The following is a 7,731-nucleotide window of genomic DNA, read 5'->3' as shown; positions in this document are numbered from 1 at the left end:
CTTCGGGAGGCCGAGGCGGGTGGGATCACCTGAGGTCAAGAGTTCGAGACCAGCCCGGCCAACATGGTGAAACCCCAACTCTACTAAAAATACAAAAAATTAGCCAGGCCTGGTAGCCCACCTGTAATCCCAGCTACTCTGAAGGCTGAGGCAGGAGAATAGCTTGATCCTGGGAAGCGGAGGTTGCAGTGAGCCGAGATTGCCCCATTGCCCTCCAGCCTCAGCAACAAGAGTGAAATTCCATCTCAAAAAAAAAAAAAGAGAGAGAGAAGAAAATTCTGTCATTGGCAGAAACACGAATGAACCTGGAGGACAGTATGCTAAGTGAAATAAAACAGGCACAGAAAGACAAAAGACCACATGATCTCATTCAAACGTGGAATCAGAAACAGTCAAAGTAGATAGTAGAGCATAGAATGGTGATTACCAGCGGCCGGGGCAAAGGGACAGATGAGGAAAGAGAGATGCTGATCAAAGGGTACAACTAACTATTTAACTGTGGTTCTGATAAATGTTACCAAAGAACGAGGCCAGGATTGGGGGAGGCAAATAAGGTACCGGTACCAAGTGCAAAATTTAAGGTAGAGCAAAAACAAACAGGGAAAAGACAAATCAAAATCAATACAAAAACACTCATGCTCAAGAAAATATCCAAAATGTAAACAAAGCCTAAAGCATCATGCCAAGTCACAATACAGCCAAAGGCATAAGGAAAATATGCACCCCTATGGACATGAGTTTGCATATTTTAATGGTTATTTTTTCCCAGAATATTAAAGTAGTTGAAAATCACTGAACAATGTAAAAGTAGGATATTAAAACTCACAACATTATTTTACATTTAAATATTTTATTTATTACCAAGCAGAATTTATTATCTTTTTATTATACCTTAAGCTAATTAAAAAATCATTTAAGATTGCCATTTGGTCACATGAATTTATCCAACATGACAATTTTCTCCAATGAAAGCAAGATAAGCAAAGAAGTAGACACTGAAAGTATTATTGAGTGCTTGCTTCCAAAAAAGCCTGGAGTATACATTTTTCCTTTCCTTCAGGCACCAGCTTGGCTCAGAAGAGCATGGGTCTTGATTTAAAATTTGCAATTTTGTTCACCTTGAATTTTTTGCATTAATTTTGATGTGCTAAATAATTGCATTAAAATACTATTTATCTTGATTGTGAAGGGGGTTTTATGGACACCCACTTAAAATTTTGCACCCAAAAGTGAGTCCCTCTTTTGCCTCAACCTAATCCCAAACTTGCAAAATAAGGGTAGAGGAGGCCAAACCTAGGCTGAGTGTGAAGGAGGGCTCCCCCGGGGATGTGACAATAAGCATGAATCCTGGTGGAAGATGACACAGTTAGAACTGTAGAGGGCTCTGCCTACAGTGAAACCCTGGGCCAGGAAGGAACTTACTAAAGAATAACGGTAATAACTGCAAACACAGACATCATGCTAGTATGCAGAGGCACTGTTCTAGCAGACATTCATTTGATTCTCACTGCAAACTTATGATGCTGGTATTATTATTACAATTTTACAGACCAAAACTAGGACACAAAAGTGGCAAGCTAGAGGTTCCAAGTCACAGAGCCATGAAGTGATCCAGCTAGAACATGAATGCAGGCAATCTCAGGCCCAGTCCATCCTGGAAAGCCTTCCTCTCTCTCACTCAGAGAGAAGTTTACACTGGCTAGGGTGGAGTGAGCCACAAGGAGGCTGCCATGAGTGGAGAGGGAGATATAGGGCCGAAAGTTCCAGCCTTGTGAAGGTCCCAGTAGGAATTCTAAACCCTTGGAGGGAAAGTAACTGGTGCCATTTTAATGTTATTTTATTTTGCCTCTTTCTTCCTGCTCTCATCTTTACAGGTGTCTTGTGCCTTAATCTTGGAAATCTGGAAATACTCTGTTCAGATAGTCCCTGGGAAGACGTAGAGCAGAGGTGTTTTATTCTAATTTACTTTATAACTTAAATGAGGGATGTCTCAGCCAAGACAGAGTGAGTTCCAACACGCTGCTAATGCAAAGCCTTGCCCATACAGCCATGGGGTCAAGGGACCTACAGCAAACAAGAACCTCAGCATCGTCGGTCGTTGACCGTATTCAACAACCCTTGACAACAGGTAGTAACATACAGAGTGGTCAAGCACACAGGTTCTGGTATTAAATTGCCTTTGTCTTGACTTTGCAACCTTGGGCAAATTACTTAAAGCCTCTAAACCTCAGTTTTCTCACCTTTAAAATGGGGTGTCATCACAGTGTCTGTCATTACAGAGACTGGCTCAGCTGGTCACAAAACCCATTTTTCTCTTTTCCTAGCCCAGAGCCAGCCTATACTTATTGCACAGATTCCCTTGCAATTTGGTGTGGCTGTGACTAAGTATGGGCCAAAAGAATGTGCACAGAAGCAATGGGTACCACGTCCAGGCCTGACTCATGCAACCTCCTTTACTGCTGTCTGCTCTCTTTCTTCCTTTCCGTGTCTGCTGGCAGAATGCTGAGCCCCAGGGTGACTTCAGAAGCTGTGTGCTGAATACAGAGTGTCTGTCAGCTGGAATTCCTGATTAAGTATGTGGAGCAGAGAGCTACTGTCTTGGACCAGGTTTCCTCTAAGCAGAGGCTAAGACAGGGATTAAAGTGTATGTGATTCACTGAAGGAGGGATTTCAGGGAAAAGGAAGTGTAAAAAGCAGGAGAGGACAGGAAAAGGAACTAACCAAGTATGTGGTTTCACCAGGGTACTAATCTGCAGCAAGATTCCACAGGAGCCTTGGAGCTTGAATTCCACCAGAGCTGGGCCCGCCTGGAAGCAAGTGGGGAAGGCAGCCTTAGTACCTGTATCAGGCAGTAATTGGCTAAAAGCCACCACTGCCACCCCACGAGGTGGGAGGTGTGACCTCCTGGGTGAGGCAGACCCATCTCTCCTCGCCCCGCCATTCTGTAGAAATCAATTTTCTGAAAAACGGGGTAGCTGTGAGCACCCCCAGCGGGAACCTGGACGCTGCGTAGGGCTCCAATAGCACCCACTATAGACATCCCACTTCCCAGTCAGGAATTCCTGATTTATGAGAACAATAAATTAAGTTCATTTTCTTAAGCCTCTGTGATTTCTGGGTTTCTATGTATCAGTGTAAGGAACATAAGCAATACTGTGTACTTCATGGGGTTATGTAACGATTAAATGAGATGCTGCATTTGAGTTACTTAACATGTGGTACGTGTTCAATGACCATTAGCCACAATTAGTAATTATTGCCCTGTGGTAGGTAATAGAGATGAAGAAATACCTGCTCTGCCTTCTCTGGAGGGTCTCATGGCCTTGTGGGCACAAGACAGATGGAAATTAATGATGACAGAAATACATTAGGGGCCGTGTCTGAAATGTGCTCATAGCCGCTCACACCTGCATCTACCGAGGAACAGAATAAAATGCTTCAAGGCAGAGTGATGCTTGAGTTGACTTCTCAGGAATAAGCAGGTGCTCTCAAGCAGACAAAAGACAGAAGAGCACTTCCAGCAAAGAGGACATGCATTTATGCCATGTCCAAGGGCATTTCTTGTGCTCCGAGGTCTCTATAGTATTCACACAAGTGTTGACCTTGCCTGTTGAATCAGTGACCTCTAGAGTTGAAGTCCACCTGCCACTTGGCTATATAATCCAGGACAGGTTATGAAACCTCTTGATCCACGGCATGTACAGTTGTCAGGGGTGGGAGAGGGATAGTGACACCATCCCTCCCTCAAGCTTGAGATAAGGTTTTAATTCCAGTACCGGGCAGCGTAATACCTTGCCATAGGGGGTTCTGGATTACTGTTAACCCCTGATATGGTTTGGCAGTGTGTGCACCCAAATCTCATCTTGAATTGTAGTTCCCATAATTCTCATGTGTTACAAGAGGGAGCCGGTGGGAGGTAATTTAATCAAGGGGATTGTTACCCTTGTGCCGTTCTCATGACAGTAAGAGAGTTCTCATGAGATCTGACAATTTTATAAGGGGCTTTCCCCCCTTTTTCTCAGCACTTCTCCTTGCTACTGGCATGTGAAGAAAGATGTGTTTGTTTCCCCTTCCACCATGATTGTAAGTTATCTGAGGCCTCCCCAGACCTGCAGAACTGTGACTCAGTTAACCTGTTTCCTTTATAAATTACCCAGCCTCAGGTATTTCTTCACAGCATCATGAGAATGGACTAATATCACCCCCTCCTTTTTCTTGCATCCCCTCCAGCTCCATCCTTCCCCCAGTGGTCTTCCAGAGCATCAACCTCAGGAGAACTTAGTTGGAACCAAAAGCTTCCACCTCCCAGCCTCCTTAAACCTCACCTTTCTCCTCTACATCAGTCCCAAACTAGAGGTTGAGCCACTTACTAAGGGCTATACACTTTCCATCCGCACTCCCGTCCCCATTCTCCCACCAGTCCCTGATCATAACCAAGGCTCCTTCTCCTTTCCCAGTCTTCCTCTTGCATGCCCCACCAGCTAGCAGAAGTTTGAGGAAGTATTTATGTGCAATGTACAAAGTGAGTTCCAGTTCCCTGACAGCCAGCTTTATTTTTAGCAGCCCTCCAGGCTCCTGCATGTCTCTTTCCAGCTCCTTGGCTTCCCTGTCTTTTCAGCAGGAGCAGAGATGTGCCTGGATACAAATAAGATACACACTCTGAGTCTTTTTTACCTAAATATTTGCAGCTCCCAACCAGCAAGTCTAATAGTCCAGCCTTCTTTCTGTGAACCTATTTCTTCTTCCCCACTCCTCAACTCCTTGCTTTTGCAGTTTCTGGATTACTGCCAGGAGCAATCATTTCCCTTTCCCCATAAAGGATCAGGGAGATGCTTCCCTTTCCAAATACAGAGACACTGGAGCAGGAGGGGCTGCAGAACCATATTAGGCAATGAATCTCAGCTACACTCCTGCAGGACAAGGAAAATCCAAGAGAGGAGACCCAAAAATAATAATAATAAATAAATAACAACAACAACAACAACAAAAAACTCACACAGGAGAAAAGGTTTAAGGCTTTAAGGATAAACATGTTGCTTAGAACCTAGGGGTTAGGCCTTATAAGTTCCCTTAACCCCAGCCAGGGAGCTGAAAACGGATGTGGCTAAGCCCAAAACACAATAGACACAGCTCTGCTGTCCCCACCGTGTATGTGAGGGTCAGTCCAGTGGGGCTGAAGGTAAGCCCATGGCTCTGGAGTACCTGCCAGACTTGTGCCCATATCCTTCATTCAAGCTACACAACCTGTCTGAGACTGTTTTCTCATCTGCAAAATGAGATAATTAACGATGCCTTCCTTGTAGGTTTCCTGCGAGCATTCAGTATGATAATTACAGAAGGTACTTATCACTGAGCACTGCTCTGTCCACTGCCAGCACTTAGTAAGGGGCTGTTATGATTTTCATTTTTTACATTCATTTGCCACAAAAACCCTGAAAACTCTTCCCAAGAAATGGGAACTCTTGAATAGGATGATTGGCTTATTCTTATTATAATTTTTTTTTTGACAGCCCCAGAACTTAGCATAGCATAGTATCATACACTCAATGTTGGCTGAAGATGAAAAAGTAGAAGATACTATTCCTAGTTCATAGATCAGATCTAAGGAATAAGGAAACCCCAGTTTGTACGCCTCCAGCCCGTCTTTTCACTAAGCCATGCTTATCCTGAGCTGCCTCACTTACAGAAATGATTTGTAGAGACAGGTAAAGTTATCACAGGTGTTTGTCTGAGGGGTAAAGAGGGCTGGGGATGCTTCCATTGCAGACCAGAAACAGGCAGGTGCCAGCTGGTGGTTGCTTGTCCTACACAGGTGTTCTGCATTGCCAGTTCTAACCCTTGGAATTTCTCAGCTGGTCAATCACCTACTCATTCATTCACTCATTCTTTCACTCATTCATTGGTCAAGGAGTGATTGCAAACCTGGGAACAGAAGAGACAAAATGCAATGAGACATGGGCTCTACCCTCATGAAGCTCACAGTCTACCAACAGACACAGCCTGTAAATAAGCAATTGCTGCATACAGAGATGAAAGTTTTAAAGAAGGTTTGCTCGAGGTCCAACTAGAGATGGTGGAGTAAGAGGTCAGAACTACTTTGGGGGCAAGAACAGGGATCAGAGAGGATTTTATCCAGAAGTAAAGGCTAGAGCTGGCTGGGACCTCACTGAGTGAACAGGATGAAGAAGGCATTGCCAGCTGAGAAAACAGACAAAGGCACAGAGGCATGGCTGAGAAGAAAGCACTAAGAAGACCACAAACAGCCAGGTGAGATGGTGCATGTCTGTAGTCCCATCTACTCAGGAAGCTGAGGTCAGAAGATTACTTGAGCCCAGGAGTTTTAGGCTACAGTGAGCTACAATTACACCACTGCACTCCAGCCTGAGCAGCAGGGCAAGACTCTGTCTCAAAAAAACAAACAAACAAACAAAAGAAACAAACAACTGGGAATGCCAGACACCTGGGAAGAGTTAGGAGCAATGCAGCTGGAGAAGGCAGCAGGAACAGGCTGAGCAAGCCTCATGGGCTTTATCCTGAAGACAGCTGTGGACCACTGAAGATTTTTCAGGCAGGAAAATGATATGACAGATTTGCATTTTAGGAACAAGGTGACCCTTTCTGACCCATGCATGAACTCACCAGGCCCACTTAAATGAAGGTGTGCTCTATGTTTTTCTTCTGACTCTCAGCAGCATTTGTCACTGGAGGACATCTCCCTTTCTTTGTATTCTGGGACCGAGCCCGAGCTTGACTCTCCTCCCACCTCACAGACCGTGCCTTCTCAGCAAGTTCCTCTTTCACCAGGACTTTCCAAACATGAACGTCTCCCAGTTTTTCTGCCAAAAACTAACTGCCTTCATTTTCTCTCTGCTCTGCCTCTTGGGAATCTCATCCACACCTGCAGCTTCAACATTTTAAAGTACTTTGAAGGTGAGTCCTCAACCCGAATCTCCAGCAGGGTTGTATGTATGATAGAGAGCCCCACAGTGTTGCTAAGTTGCCTAAACATTACTGGCTAACATTGTAAAGTCTTTCCAGCAGAGCAGATTTGTAGCCACATGAGAGAGTTTAGCTAAATCCTGTTTTATGTTAAAATTGTTACAAATGTATTGAAGTATTAGAGGTAAAAAGTAGCTTGGAGGCCGGGCGCAATGGCTTACGCCTGTAATCCCAGAACTTTGGGAGGCCGAGGCAGGTGGATCAAAAGGTCAGGAGTTCAAGACCAGCCTGACCAATATGGTGAAACCCTGTCTCTATTAAAAATACAAAAATTAGCTGGAGGCCGAAGCAGGAGAATCATTTGAACCTGGGAGGTAGAGGCTGCAGTGAGCCAAGATTGTGCCACTGCACGCCAGCCTGGGTGACAGAATAAGACTCAGTCTCAAAAAAAAAGAAAAAAAAAAAAGTACCATGGATAGATACTGTTACACTCATCGAATAGATTCTTAGCCCTCTTCAGCAAGTGTTTACTGAAAACATACTCAATATACAACCCTATGCTGGGCACTATAGAATATACAAAGGCAATCTTTCATCCTCTCCTTTTCCTCAATGTGTTTTCACACCAGTGAGGGGCAACAGAACATTGTGACCAAGAGCACAAACTTTGGGCTTGACAAACTTAGGTTTGCATCCTTGCTCCTCACAAGCATAATCTTGGGAAAGTTATTCCATCTCTTTTAAGCTCCGTTTCTTCATCTGTAAAATGGGGGAACACAGTACATCCCTCAT

Source organism: Rhinopithecus bieti, unplaced genomic scaffold (genome assembly GCF_001698545.2).
Source record: "Rhinopithecus bieti isolate Rb0 unplaced genomic scaffold, ASM169854v2 scaffold_68895, whole genome shotgun sequence".
Classification (NCBI taxonomy): Eukaryota; Metazoa; Chordata; class Mammalia; order Primates; family Cercopithecidae; genus Rhinopithecus; species Rhinopithecus bieti.
The sequence above is the reverse complement of the archived record's forward strand: the minus strand, read 5'-3'. Positions refer to the sequence as shown.